At 37.3% G+C, this 15,345-nt stretch overlaps 2 pseudogenes; both read right to left on the bottom strand.

Moving 5' to 3' along the window:
* Positions 1-272: 272 nt before the first annotated feature.
* Positions 273-504, bottom strand: LOC115857335 (NADH dehydrogenase [ubiquinone] 1 subunit C1, mitochondrial pseudogene; annotated as a pseudogene).
* Positions 505-7,278: 6,774 nt separating this feature from the next.
* Positions 7,279-7,396, bottom strand: LOC115857383 (small nucleolar RNA SNORA11; annotated as a pseudogene).
* Between the last annotated feature and the right edge of the window lie 7,949 nt (positions 7,397-15,345).

The raw sequence follows: 15,345 nt of genomic DNA, 5'->3' as shown, positions 1-15,345 counted from the left end.
TGCCCATGGGGTAGAGCCAGGTAACCGTAAATCCCAGCTGGGCTGATCAGCAAAGACTCACTCTAACCCACTTCGGTCAAGCAGCTCATGTTCTTTTAAGCACTTCTTCTTCTTTTTTTAATACAGAAGTATTTTTTAATTTAATTATGTGAAACACAAAATGCTGACTTGACATATATTCACACGTAACTCTTTCTCTCACGTTTACAGCTCAACAGATTGGTGAATCCAGAGGAACTGCTATAAACACTACTGTATCGGTATTTCAAAAGTTTATTCCAACCCATTTCTTCTTTTATACACTAAAACATCTTCATTATGCTGTTGGATGAGATAGATCCACAAGAAGACGGAGGTGCCCAAGGTCAGTCCAACCTTCAGCCAGTCAGGTCTGCCAAGTGGCGATTCCCGAATGTAGAACTTTGACCGCGCTGACAAGCTGCTGGGGAGCCTGGCCGAGGCCACCAGCTTGGACAAAGGGCGCAACAAGGCGGACGGCACCATCTTGCCGGGCTAGGCTCCGCCTCCTCCAGCCCCGCCGCTCCCGGGGGTCGGTGTCCAGCCGAGCGCACCCTGGCGGGCGGAGGTGCGGAACTGCGGGCGCTAACCCCCTCTTTGAAGCACTTCTGACACGCTCAGCGCCCTTATGTCCTCAGCGCTTGTGAGTATTTGGGCTTTCCCAGCAAGGAGGATGACCTGGTCCCTACAGTTTATACCCTACTGCTTGGCCTTCAGACAGTGTGCTCACCGTAAATGAATCCAAGGAAAAGATCGGATTCAAGATCAGATTCAAAGTTAAGTGGAATTTGATTTGATAAGGAAATATATTTACCTCTTAAATGTTAGATTCATATGCATTAGAGCAAATTAAAATTAACTTTAATATTACTAATATTAATAATAATGTTCAACACTACCATGTTTAATGCCATGGTGGTAATGTAGTTACTGAGGCTTTGCTGAAACATGACAACTGCTAATAACTGCTGCTTTTTGAATGCCTACTATGTGCCAGGGGATTTATGTACATTATTAGTCTTCCAAAAACTCTGTCAGATGTGTAAACCTTGTAATTAAGATATAGGGACTCTGGCAAAAAAAAAAAAAAAAAAAGAAAAAAAAAGCCCAAGTAAATTGCTTAAGATTGCCCAAGTAGTAAGTGGGAGAGATGGGCTCAAACTTAGGTCTGTCTGACTCCAAATCCCATGAGTTTCCACAACAATGTGTTATCATTTTAGTGTTTTTCTCTAAGAAGAAGGAAAATTATTTTAATATATTTGGAAACAATATTATCTTTTTATTTTAAGATTTTGCAAGGCAGAATAGGAACATAATCTATCATAAAAGTACGTTTGGTATCGCAAACTCCAGGAAAATAATGGACGCCTTTCTAAAGGATGCAGCAATTCTCCCCCACTGATTTCGCATAGCATTCATCTACAGAATTTAACTTTTTCTAGATTCCTGGAGGAAAAATCCCTCCTTACATGATAAAATTAAAGGCATATTCATAACCAAAAATTCCTCTAAGCAGAATTGAATTTTAAAACTTCCAGCAAAAAGAGACTGACGTCTCAGCAGAAGGTAAATAAAGATACTTTCTGCATCTTCTACATTAATTGACACTCATTTTAAAATATACTGATTAGTTGATGGACAGTGAACTAAGGAATTTTCAGCTTCTAGTAAATTATGTGAAGTAGTGGCACCTACAGACAATGTATGATATTGCAGTCTAGCATCATTAGAAAGAAATTCTAAAGACTTTAATATAGGAAGAACCTGTTTTGTCAGGTTTTAATTTGTATTTATTTATTTTCAAATTTATTTATTTTTTACTTTTTTAAATTTTTGGCTGCGTTGGGTCTTTGTTGCTGTGTGTGGGCTTTCTCTGTTTGCAGCGAGGGGGGCTACTCTTCGTTGTGGTGCGCAGGCTTCTCATTGCAGTGGCTTCTCTTGTGGCGGAGCACGGGCTCTAGGCACGCAGGCTTCAGTAGTTGTGGCATGCGGGCTCAGTAGTTGTGGCACGTGAGCTCTAGAGCACAGGCTCAGTAGTTGCGGCAGACAGGCTTACTTACTCTGTGGCATGTGCGATCTTCCTGGGCCAGGGCTTGAACCTGTGTCCCCTGCACTGGCAGGCGGATTCTTAACCACTGCGCCACCAGGGAAGCCCCTGTTTTGTCAGGTTTTTAAAATTACAGAATGCATCTTCCTGGAAAAATACACGATGTCTGGAGTATAAGTAGTTACAGAATATGCACGGCACATCTTTCTGACATCTCAATTTTATTCGACATTTATATACGAAAATAAATGTTTATTGTGACTTAGATGGCACAATTAGCCTGATTTTTTTTTTTTTTATCTATGATGGAAATCTTCCAAAAGTGTCTCTGTTTCAAACGCATTCATTTTCGTCTTGCTATTAGAGGTTCTTCAGTGGAAAACTTTTAGAAATATTGGATCTAGCTCATTCCCTTTGTTTGAAAGATGAGAAAAGTCATGTGCCAGCTTGTGTCTAGGCTCAGAGAAAAGTTCAGGGAAGACAGACTTACAGACTCTTATTCTTCATTCTTTCCATCTGAATTTACCACAGGGTCCCCGTTTGTATGGTAGATACTCAATCCAAATAGGAAAAAAAATGTTCACTTTGGGGAATCACAAACACGTGGTCAAAAGAATTTGGGGAATGTGAGAAGTTCTATAACCTCGGAATCACTGAAAATTGGTAGCAATGCTACAATAAAAATCTCCCATGGGAGAAATTCTGCAGGTTCTCAAAGGACTATGAGTGACGTCGAGCAATTCCAACAGCAAGCACGTCTTCTTGCTCATCATCAGTCTCTTTTTGCTGGAAGTTTTAAAATTCAATTCTGCTTAGAGGAATTTTTGGTTATGAATATGCCTTTAATTTTGTCATGTAAGACAGCAATTAAATCACCAGCATTAGCTTTATAGCACAGTTAACATTCTGAAACACATCTATTCCATATAATGAAAGATACTCAAATTTAGGCCAAATTTTTAAGTTCAAAGAATAGCTTTAAAATAAGACTGCCAATGAGTGTTTATTGTTTGATGTGCAGCTAGTTAGATATCCAGATTTTTGGGGTCATACATGTCTTTGTGTTCTACTTTGCTTTATCAGAAAGCAAAAGGACTTAGATGTGGCCTAACAGTAGACAGATAACTTCAAAATTTCCAAATGATTCTTCAAAATGAAATAATAGACTGAGGTTGGCAAAAATAAGAACTGAAAATATGTAAGGATCATTACTGCAGCAGATAGCCCAGCCAGGCTCAAATGGGTGCAAATTAGCTGTTACCATGTTGCTGAAGAGGCACGCATTTGGCTTTTAGTCAAAGCGACGTGGTCAACATGGAAACATTATTGTTGCACGTAACTAGTGTCTCAGATGTAGGGAGCCTCCAGGGTTTGTTAATTCAGCAACTTAAGAAAGCCGTTAAATACCCAGAATTATGCTTTTTCTTCTATCAGCCTTGCCATCTGGGATAGCCCCTTTCATGCTCGCAAAATGATTCTATCTGCAAACTTTACATCCTCACACATCAATGTCCAGAGGAAAAACAAACTCAAGAGCCCTCTCTCACATGTCTTTCTTAAGAGCTTAGACTCTTTCTCCAGGAGTTATTCCAGCAGATTTCCACTCATGCCTTATTAGATTGGGATCAGGTATCTCTTTCCAGCTCAATCTCCAAATGGAAAGGGAAATTGAACTACTGTGTTATGATTGGTTGAAGGCAATCAGGATTCTTGGGGCTGTGACTGGGGCAGGACTAATCTTTCCTGAGCCCTAATACCTGCATCAAATATGGGTTCTACAGAAGGAAAAAGGGCTCTTGGCAAAAAACCAAGTGTCTCCTACACGGCACATCATAAAGCAACAGAAATTAACATCCCCAAGGATCGATGGGGAGAAACTTTTAGCATGGAAGGTACCTTGATATAAAATAGAATGTATAGGGACTTCCCTGGTGGCGCAGTGGTTAAGAATCTGCCTGCCAATGCAGGAGACATGGGTTTGAGCCCTGGTCCGGGAATATCCCATATGCCGTGGAGCAACTAAGCCCGTGTGCCACAGCTACTGAGCCTGTGCTCTAGAGCCTGTGAGCCACAACTACTGAGCCCACATGCTGCAACTACTGAAGCCCCTGCACCTAGAGCCCGAGCTCTGCGACAGGAGAAGCCACCGCAATGAGAAGCCCACACACTGTAACGAAGAGTAGTAGCAGTGGCAACTAGAGAAAGCCTGTGCACAGCAACGAAGACCCAACACAGTCAAAAAATAAATTAATAAATTAATTAATTAAAAAAATAGAATGTATAAGTGAAAGATATGCTTAGAGGACTTAAAGAAAGGAAAACACATTAGGTCAGTGTTTCCATCTATCTCTTCTGCTATCTGGGAATTTTATCTCTGACTCCTAATCACCAAAGGCAAAGGCAGACTACATCTTAAGGCTACTTTTCTCAGCTAGTATGTATACAAAGTACAAGAAGGATAATGACTTGTCTTGCAAAATACTGGGACAGCAAAAGGGTTTTGGTCTGGCTGCCTCTTTCCCCAGCACAACTCCATGGGTTCTTTGGGCTTACACACACACACAAATTCATAAAGGCTGTTTCTAGCATTGCTGAGTGCCTGATCTTGGGTTGTGGCATCCTGTGGGAGAAGGGGCACAGGAGATGAAAAGGAAGGTGTTTGTTCTCAGGAAGAATTCAATGTAAGGGTCCTGTCAAACAATGTAGATTATGTAGATAATATAATGGAAGTTTATGTTGACAATTTCATTTACAGTGCATATTCTTATCATGTTCTACATTATGGTTACAAAGTAGATTATAGGATTTTTTTCCTCAAACAAGATTGAAAAGTTCAAAGGGATGTTATTTTAATAAATCTCTGAGCCAGAATCACATAACAGTATCATTTGAAGAAGAATTCTTAACCTTCTCTGTGGAAACTTGAAAAACATTAAAGAAAGGCAAGCCTCAAGACTTTCTACTAAAAAAACTGGTTATAAACATTTTTTAGCATAAAAGAAAATTGTACTTGGATATCCTATCTAATAGCGATTAATGTCCTAAAATTATATTTAGCTAAACCATATTTAGCTGTACTAAAGAAAGCTCAGGCTCTTTTCAGATCTAATATGATTCCAAGAATTCTAAGATTTTATGTATTACTTAATGTTGTTGTTCTTTTTGTTACTGAGTATTTGAAAACTACACAGCTTCATAAATTTAACAACTATTTATTCAGTAACTCATACACGCCAGGCACTGACTGTTCTGAGTGCTTTGGATACATTTGTGAACAAAAGTAGACAAAAGATTGAAGCCCTTGTGAGCTAATATTCTAGTGAGGAAAAGAGAGACCACGAATGATAAACATAGCAGATTAATAGATATACTATGATAGAAAGTAATAAGTGCAATGGGGGAATACAGAGCAGGGTGAGAAAATCTAGAGCATAAGAGACATTGCCTCTTTTTTTATGTTTTTTTTAAATTAATTTTTATTGGAGTATAGTTGCTTTACAATGTTGCGTTAGCTTCTACTGCACAGCAGACGTTGCCTTTTTAAATGAGGTGGATAGGGTAGACCTCATGGTGAAAGATGTATGTATATCTTATAAAGTATGTGTATATATAATATAATATATATTTACATGAGTACATAAATACAAGCTACGTTAAAATGAAATATTAACTATATGTATGTTTCTACACTGAAAGTCTATTAATATATTTCCCACTAATTTAAAATTTGCGATTAATTCAAACACTACATTGGTTAAAAATTTACCTTTGTGTTTTCCATGAAGAGCTTTTAATAGCATAAAATGACTTCAAAGAATGTTTTTATAATATTTTTTGTTTTTCTTGATTCTAACAGCTTGCTTATTTTAGGAAATTCAGAATATTAAAAAGAAAGAAAACAAAAATCACCCATAATCCCACTGCTCATAGATAAATACTAATATTTTAGAAAGATTCCTCCCTTTCTTCATACCTGTCCTTTTTCCTCTTTCCTCCCTCCCTCTCCCCTTCCTCCTTCACTTCCTTCCTTCCAATCTTCCTTTTATCCACCTAGATAGAATTAAAAATAGTTATATAAATGGATAGGGTTTTTTTTTTTTTTTTTAATTGAGGCTATGCATAGGTCTTCAATCTCTTATCTGAAAACTCTGGAATCAAAATGTGCTTGAGAATTGATTGGGTATAAAAAGGTAATTTTATATAAACTGTACATTACATAATATCCCTAGTGTGGTCTGGGGCAGGACCCTGCAATCAAATACATTAATAGTGAAATGTTTGTTCATAATACATGAGATTAATAAAGACCATAAACAGCCTCATATGAGTTACAGTCATATTTTGCTATTAATTGACTCACAGTTCATCACAAATAGTCTCTTGTTTTTCTGAGCTTATTAGATTTCAGAATTGCAGATAATGAATTGTGAACCTAAGCACATTTTTTTAAATGGTGTCGTTTCTTAAAGTTGTATTTTAGAAAAAAATTAAAAATTTTTTAAAAAAAGAACTTTTTTAAAAGTTATGTTAACATTCTATCATGTTAAGGTTTTGTAAACAATTTTGATAGTGACAAAATAGCTTACATATTAAAAATGTATTAAATATATTTTAAGCATGTTAGCCAATTGTTCACCATATTTGATGTATATGTTTTTCTAGTTTATGTTTGCCTATTAATGTTGTTTTTAAAAATATTTACAGATATTACATGTATCAGTAAATACCACATATGATACCTGTGGTGTCATCATACTCATGGCTGCATCTGTAGACCAAATCTGTAGATTCTTTTTTGTTTGTTTCACCTTAGGGTTCACTTTAATGAAGTGAATAGTGTTGCACATTCTATGGGTCTGGACAAAAGTATGATGACATATATCAATCATAATGTCAAAGTATTTTCACTGCTCATAAAAACTTCTGGAATCTGTATTCCTCTCCCCTCTCCCCCCAAACTACTGACAACCACTGATCTTTTTATTGTTTCCACAGCTTTGCCTTTTCCAGAATGGCATATAGAATCTATTTTTCTTTTTTTTTCTCCTTGAAAAGAGAGCTTCAAAGCCTTTATGTCTATAAGACCACTCATGGCCCGCCCATGCGTGGACTGGATGGGCTCCAGGTGGCAAACTCCCCCACTAAATACTGTAGCTTTTCTTCCAATATTGAGCCCTGTCCCACTGGTCCTGCCCAGCAGTCACGTGGAGGACGTGTGTTGGGTATTTGTTGGGTATTTTGTGCCCCTTGTCACAATGAGCCCAGATTCCTGTCAAGTGTGTTGTAAACAGACGAGCCATTTCTTCACGCTCCCTACTCTGAGCACACCCCTATAAGATGTTGTCAGTTATGTCTTTCTTTTAAGATTTTATATTTTCCTTTTTACCCCTCAATCCATCTAGAATAAACTCTTCAGCTACAATGTAACTTCTAAAAAAAACATTTTAAAGATACATTATAGCTATATAGATATTATAGATATATAGTTTATATATAGAGATATATATAAACATGAGCATTTGCACATGGTATAAGATTTTGACAGGTACTTTCTGAGGATCCTCTCTGACTTTTGGGAGCCATCTGGCTCAGAGAGCTGCTCTCAACCACGTGGAAGGTTTAGGATTAGAGCCCTGACCCTGTCAGTAAGGACCACGTGGTCCAACACTGCAGGTGCTGGGTCAGTATGAGGAAGGTTCTTAGTCAAGAATTATCTTCAAAAAATCAAAGACAGTGATATCCAAGTGGATGAAAAAGTGAAGAAAGAAAAGCAGCTTTTTTCTTAAGAAAGTTCGTGAAGAGTGGAAAAAGAAAACCCAGTGATTTCAGTGAATGCCAGTATAGCAGAAGAGAGGCAGCCCCTTTCTGCGCGAGCTAACAGGATGCTAGTCAAGAACACAGAGAAATGTCTTAGACCGTGAACTGTGTGCGAAGATTCAGAAACTCCAGAAAAGAACTTGATGATTCTTATTCCATAAAGAGCCATAACAGATGGCCTTTCTCAGAAAAGTGTTCTCTGCTGGCCTGGTTGATAATCGTAATGTGGTTTTGTAGTGGCTGCTAATTAACCAAAGATGACCTCAATGCTTCAGACATTGACACTTAAGTATAAAGGAACTTCTGGCCGTAATGTTCCTGCGGTTCCCAGTGAAGAGAAGCTGATTGGTTTTGCTCCTGGAGTGTCAGATGATGGATGTTCTTCGATGTCGTCCTTTCTCCATTACACTAATAAACCCTCAGCCTTTCCTCTTTCTGCCAACTGCCTCCTTCCCCTTGCAAAAGCTTAGTAATATCAGAAGATTGTGATGAGGTCAATTTAGATGAGAATGGGAGAATAATTTTTTAAAGTTTACCACACTCTGAGTTCTGCTTCTTATTCTAGCAATCCTCAATCCAAGAACATGTAAATGCCACACTGGCTTGACTGTTGCTAACTTTTACAAGCTGCAATGTAACATCCTTCACAATCAGTTTGGACTTCGCTTATAAAGAATTTGAAATGTACTCAGGTGGTATGTTTATTGGTGCAAAAAAACTTTCGGAAAGTCATCAGAAGAAAAAAAATTTTATCAGAAGTTTAGTTTTTCTTTTATTGTTAATTTTTTGTTGGATTATTGTCCATCAGACTATTTAATTCTGTACTTTATATATATATATATAAGATTTAACATATATATCATATATAAATTGTTTTTACATATTATCTATAAAGGGAAAATATCTGGCATATATGTTTCTTGCCATTAATTTCCTTTTTTACTTAAACAAATAGCTTCAGGTGTATCTTTGGAGTATCTGTACTTCCAGTTTTTGAAATAATCTAATTATGAACTAGGAGGCATATTCTATTGAAACTAATCGACAATCTGATTGTCTTTTGGAAATTGGAGTTGTCTTGCAGACAGGAACATCAAGAGTGTGACTGAAGCTGGAATATTGCCATTTTGGATCTCCAAAATGGCTCTATATAAAGTGACATATGTAAGTTCAGCTTGCAAACTAGGCTATAACATAAAAAGTCCTCATTCTGCAAATTGCTAAGCCCATATCCACACCTGTGATTTAGCTTCTCCTTGAATGATATGATTTGTTTTTCTAAAGAAGGTAAATGTGAAAACTGGAATCTGAGTTTAACTTGAAATTCCTCAGAACGGCAAGATAGAATAAAAATTATGAAAAGAATTTTGTGTAATAGCCAAAATGTAAAATGCTCTTAGGTTTTAAAAGTAAACACTTCTGGCTCATGTAGCCCTTGGCTTTGAACTGTGGCCTATATATAATGAAACTAATAACTTTCAGATTTTTAAACAGAAAGATAAACTCTCAGGGAGGCAGGCTCTTTGCATGGTACCATTGCTACATTCTAACTAACCCTAGACATGGGAGCACTTTAATGATTTTTTAAAATGAAAATATATACTACTAAGAAATAAGGTATTTATTATCACTTGACCATAAATTAAGACATTATAAAGCCATTTATATAAAATGTAATGTAATTTAATTTTTGCATATTATTTATACAAGGATACCCCTGAAAGATGACTGAAAAGATAAATGAAAAATGAAAGTATAATGCCAAAAAAATGACAAGTGTTTCTCCATTATTGCCTTGTATGTCAAGTTGTCCAGCATTGGTTGGTATTCTCTCTACAGTTCCTTTGTAGACCAACTGATTTTTTTAGTTTAGAAACTTGTATGAGAATTTTTTAAAGTTTATGATTATTATTTTTGTAATACAAATAGTTTTTTCAGAGTGTGTCTGTATAGTCTTTATTTTAGTTCATTCTGTCTGGATCAAGATGAGCTCTTTTTTTTTTTTTTTTTTTTTTTTGCGATATGCGGGCCTCTCACTGCTATGACCTCTCCCGTTGCGGAGCACAGGCTCTGGACGCACAGGCCCAGCGGCCGTGGCTCACGGGCCCAGCCGCTCCGCGGCATGTGGGATCCTCCCGGATCGGGGCACGAACCCGCGTCCCCTGCATCGGCAGGCGGACTCTCAACCACTGCGCCACCAGGGAAGCCCCAAGATGAGCTCTTTTAATTTGCATGCTTTGATCCATTTTCAGTTGCTTTCAAATTGAACATCGTTATCACTCCTTGTTGGGTTTTCCTGGGGCTTACATCTTGATTGGTCTGCCCCTCTGTCTATCACCATCGACCTGGAACATCCCACCCATTCTTCCCATCATCTGCAGCTGTGTCTTCCTCAACTGCGTCTATACCACCCACCCTATGGGTGTGCTGTACTTCTTTTCCTGTACTTCTAGCCTGTCGCAGCCACTGAAGTTAACCCTATGTCTTTGAGTGGTATGTGATAGGATAACCCTTTCTGTGTTTGAGCCACTCTTTTAATAAGCATAATATATCTAAACTTAACAGAGAATAATCACTTTTTATGCTTTTGTCTTGCAGAGATAATCTTTGGATGACATCTGATTTTTGTGTTAATTCTATTTATGGTATCTTTATCAACATGACTTAAATTCTCCACAAGCTGGGAACAGTTCACAGAGTGAGTTTCATAACTTGCAATTTCACATGAAAAGATCTGAGAACTCCTACAGTAAAAGCTGGGTTGGACAAAGCATTTCTTAACATTTATGAGGAAATCCTTTCCTGCACAGCTCCTATTTTTCCTCCTATCAAGCACATTTTGGGAAATGTTACCCAAGAGAAATTTCTTTAACCGTCACAGTAAGCAAAGGGAGCTAACATATGATGAAAACCACCCAACCGCCAAACATCACATATTTGATATCGTTTAACTTTTTACAAAAATCTGAGATTGTTTTCTTGTCATTTTTCAGTTATGAGAACTGAGGTTTATTCACATCAGACACACTTGCTCACATTCATACCTGTGCAGTCAGGGCCAGAATCTGTACCTGACTCCAAATCCCGGGCTTTTTCTACAAAACTTACTCATTCATTACATTCTTATTTGATAGAAGTGAATCTCTTGACGATCTCAGATAAAAGCTCTTAAATTATCTCAACTATTCCTATTGGGAAAAAACCTCCTATTTTTACCTGATGATTTTTTCATTTTACTGGAAAGCAATCAGTGGAGGGTGAAGGCAATAGATGCTAAATAATTTGGTAATGAAGCAAGAATTAATGTCTAAAGGTAAATTAAAAGTTTGCTAAACATTGTTAGTGGTAATTTCTTTTGAAAAACATATGACAAACTGGAAAAAAATTAAATTTATGAATATAAATATAAATTTATGTCAGAAACATTGGCCTACCACTTCCTTATATTTAAAAAATTCATTTTAACTTTGTTCTTAAAGTTTCTTAGTGATTAATCTATGTCCTGGGATTAACTTTAATGTTTTATGGGGAAGATAGATTTCTGCCATACTGTTGGAACCTATTGAACTAGGAGTAATAATAAATTAAAGAAAAAATTAAAGGCTAGTTTTTCTTTTGGGGAAAATGGATCTACATTTTGCTAATGAATTAAATAATACATTTTGATAAAAAAACTTACAAAGTTTTGCTAGAATATTTGAATATTATAATAGTTTGCTCACTTTAAATTGCCAAATTTTGACTGATTGCCTTCTGTGATTTATAGAAGGAAGATAATACTTCTAGAGACATTGAAAGACCGAGGAATAGGTTGGAAATTAAAAGGAGATTCAATCTCCCCTGGCTTCAATTCATTCTCCCCACAGCTGCTAGAATACTTTTCCTTAGACATTAGAAAGAATAGGAACTGCCTCTCTTTAGTATCACCCACGCATCATGCCACACAAGGTACAGTTTTATGCAAATAAAAGAAATTTCCAATAAAATGACAATGACAAATAATAATCCCAAATAGATAATTGATCAAGATGAGAGTTACGATATGTGTAGAATTGGCCAAATGTCCAAAAATGTATTGGTTTACAAGAAATTTTTAAGCCATCAGAAATTTTACCTTAACTTCTTATTGAGGAGCTGCTCTGTATTTGAATTCACATTTTGCTGCAGAATAATCTGAAGTTTATAATGCTAGAGTTTAACTTTGCTGGAAAGTAACACCACCATCTCACTGATTTTTAAAGCAGAACTCATTTGGTGTAGTTCTTTCAAAAAGGAATTCTATTACCTATGATTTATTTATTAACAACGTATTAAAATGTAGATCATCAGTTATATGCAAGTAGGCACTTCATTGAAAGAAATAAGGAAATTAGACGTGGGCTTTGGTGGTTTTATTTCACTGGAACTTTTCCCAAAGTTGCTTCATGAAAATATTTTCTTAAGGAGCTTTGTCAGGTTTTGGAGGAAATTCAAATGAGTAATTGTATTTTATTTTTATTATGAAGTTTTCCACTTTAAAATATATTTGAGTGTACTGTGCAATGGTCCAAGGTAATATTTTGTCAGACTTGCAAGCATAGCATTTGAATTGTTTAACTCATCTGATTATATTGGATCTGATTATATTATTATAAAGCTACCATCAGTCCTACTTTCCATTTTCAGAGATATAATAAAGAAAAAAATGTGTATATTTTATGTGTACATATATTCTTCACAAGACCCTTGACCTAAACTCTGAGCTTTAACTCCCACATTTGTGATGAAGATTCATTTGTTTCAAACTAGAGAAACTAACTCTGACTGACTTAAACAACTGATTGGAGAGATACTGGGTTACTCACATGAGTAAGAGGGAAGTTGTAGAACATGGTCAATCTTAAGGGGCCAAGGTAGCAACCACGATCCCCTCAAGGCACTCTGTTGCCTTGAAGTTCAAATTCCAGCAAGGGAAAGTCCAACCGGCCTGGTTTGGATCACATGGTTGTCCCTTGCCTAGGAGAGGACAGGACACTTTAGATCAAACTAGGTCCAGTGGGGAAAAAGATAATTTTCCTAAAGGATATTAAGGTGCTATTCCGAAAAGAAGATGGAATGGGTGTTTGGAAATCAAGAAAGCAACAGTCTCTCAAATACCTTTAATAAAGTATTATGCTAGAGTAACTTTGCTCAGAGAACCAGGAAATCTTATGTGTATTTTTTATCATTCTTTTGAGTATGCACATGCAAAGATATATAAGGAATAATATTGCCTAATAATTGACCTTAAAGCATATAATTGACAAGAGGTATTGAGCTATGTCTAAGATTGAGTTAATTGGAAGTATCCCATTTTATAAATGAGGTAGTTACCATATATATAACCCAAGTTTTAACTCCGAGCTCGTATAGATAGAGAAATTTGTTACAGCATTTAGAAAACTGGTGATTTTATTCACATATATCTGTTGGGAGAGAATCCTCCTTGGGAATATCCCATTTCTTTACATCTCGCAGGCAGAGACACTGATTGCCTTAGTTCTGGATTATCTTTTCAAAGATATTTTTCAGGGGTTTCCCTGGTGGCGCAGTCGTTAAGAATCCACTTGCCAATGCAAGGAACACAGGTTTGAGCCCTGGTCCAGGAAGGTCCCACATGCTGCGGAGCAACTAAGCCTGTGTGCCACAACTACTGAGCCTGCACTCTAGAGCCCGCGAGCCACAACTACTGAGCCCGTGTGCCACAACTACTGAAGCCTATGTGCCTAGGGCCCGTGCTCTGCAACAAGAGAAGCCACCGCAATGAGAAGCCCGTGCACCGCAATGAAGAGTAGCCCCCGCTCACAGCAACTAGAGAAAGCCCGCACGCAGCAACGAAGACCCAACACAGCCAAAAATTAAAAAAAAAAAAAAATATATATATATATACATATATATATATATATATATATTTTTCAGAAGATAGAGGAAGTATCTCCTTCTAGAGTAGGTGGCAGACAGGTTTGCTGCCCAATATAATAAAGATAATGTCTCTTTCCAAAGCAACAGTCAGGCAGGATTACTGCCCATCATAAAAGGCTTGGGTTCTCTAAATTTAGGGTTCCTTTCCTGTAATGTGGCCACTGCCTGTGTAGGTGTCACCTGGCCTTCTTCACTTTGCCCTGTGGGAATCAGGCTCAGATAACGGGCACAAGGAAATGCTGATACTGTGGCTACTGCTATTGCTGGGAGTAATGAAGTCTTCTGTCTCTGACCCAGGAATCTTGTGTCTTCTGCTAGCATTCCTGAAACCATGGCAGCTGACTTATGTATTTCAGACTTTTACAGCTCTTGACAATAGCAGCCTTTATCAACACTGACATTTTTCTTTATAGATATTGAAACCAAGGAATTTATTGAGTCCCTACCATGTACCAGCCACTGTGTTAACCTCTTCATATACATAATTTAATCCTTAAATAATCCCATAAATTGATAACTATTTTCTTCATTTTGTGCCTTAGCACTTAGAGAATTCATTAGAATTCTTTTCAGAGAGAGCCTTGCCATTTGTCTGTCTGTTTGTTTTGGTGACACAATACCTTGATAATACTCTTGAGTAGAGGGTAATACCTCAAGGACACATTTGAAAAATAAATGACTGTCATTATATTTATGACAAAGGGGTAAATGTTTGTTGCTACTGAAAGAAGGGAAAGAGTTGGAAGTTAGTGAAAATGTCAAAGACTGAATACTAAGTGGAAAAAGGCAGAAGAGAGAGTAAAAATAAAAATAACAAGGCAATAAAGCTGTGGTAGAGGGCAAGGCAGGGTACACAAATACTAGATAGGAGCCTGTAGTGGGATGCTATGAATGCAATCCCCATGATCCCACAAATATTTAGGACGGACTGTACAAACCATGAGAAACTCATTTCAGGGATTAGATTACTTGCGGATCCGCTGGAAGGTTCAGGGATTAGATTACTTGCGGATCCTCTGGAAGGTTCCGAATTTCATATCCAGGTTTACATCCAGGGTGACATGAGGTTTGGGGGTCATGGTGAGTTGGCAGAACAGAGATGGCAAGCCAGAAGTCCTTGACGCCCCCAAATACTATGTGGGATACTATTCAAGGAAAACCTGATGCTCATAGAGGTTGAGTATTTTGGTCAAACTCCCAGAGTTATTGTGCTGCGTGGCAGAGGTTTTAAAAACCGAACCTTTTCATTATGTTTAAGTAGAGAATCGCAGAAATACAGCCAAGAAGGTTTTTTTCACTTAACTTATGTGGAACCCAAATATCAAAGCAATGAACATAACCAAGCTGGTGCAAATGATTTTCCATGCTTGATTCAGATATTTTGAGTATGTCGGCTACCTCCTGCGTGGTATAACAATGATTGCTCTCAAGTAATGTCTTGATTTGATCGCTATCAACTTCAACTGTTCTACCCGACTGTGGAGCATCGATCAGCTAGAAATCTCCAGCACGAAACGTCGCAG

Source organism: Globicephala melas, chromosome 5 (genome assembly GCF_963455315.2).
Source record: "Globicephala melas chromosome 5, mGloMel1.2, whole genome shotgun sequence".
In the NCBI taxonomy this organism is placed as follows: domain Eukaryota; kingdom Metazoa; phylum Chordata; class Mammalia; order Artiodactyla; family Delphinidae; genus Globicephala; species Globicephala melas.
This window is presented reverse-complemented; position numbering and strand designations above follow the sequence as displayed.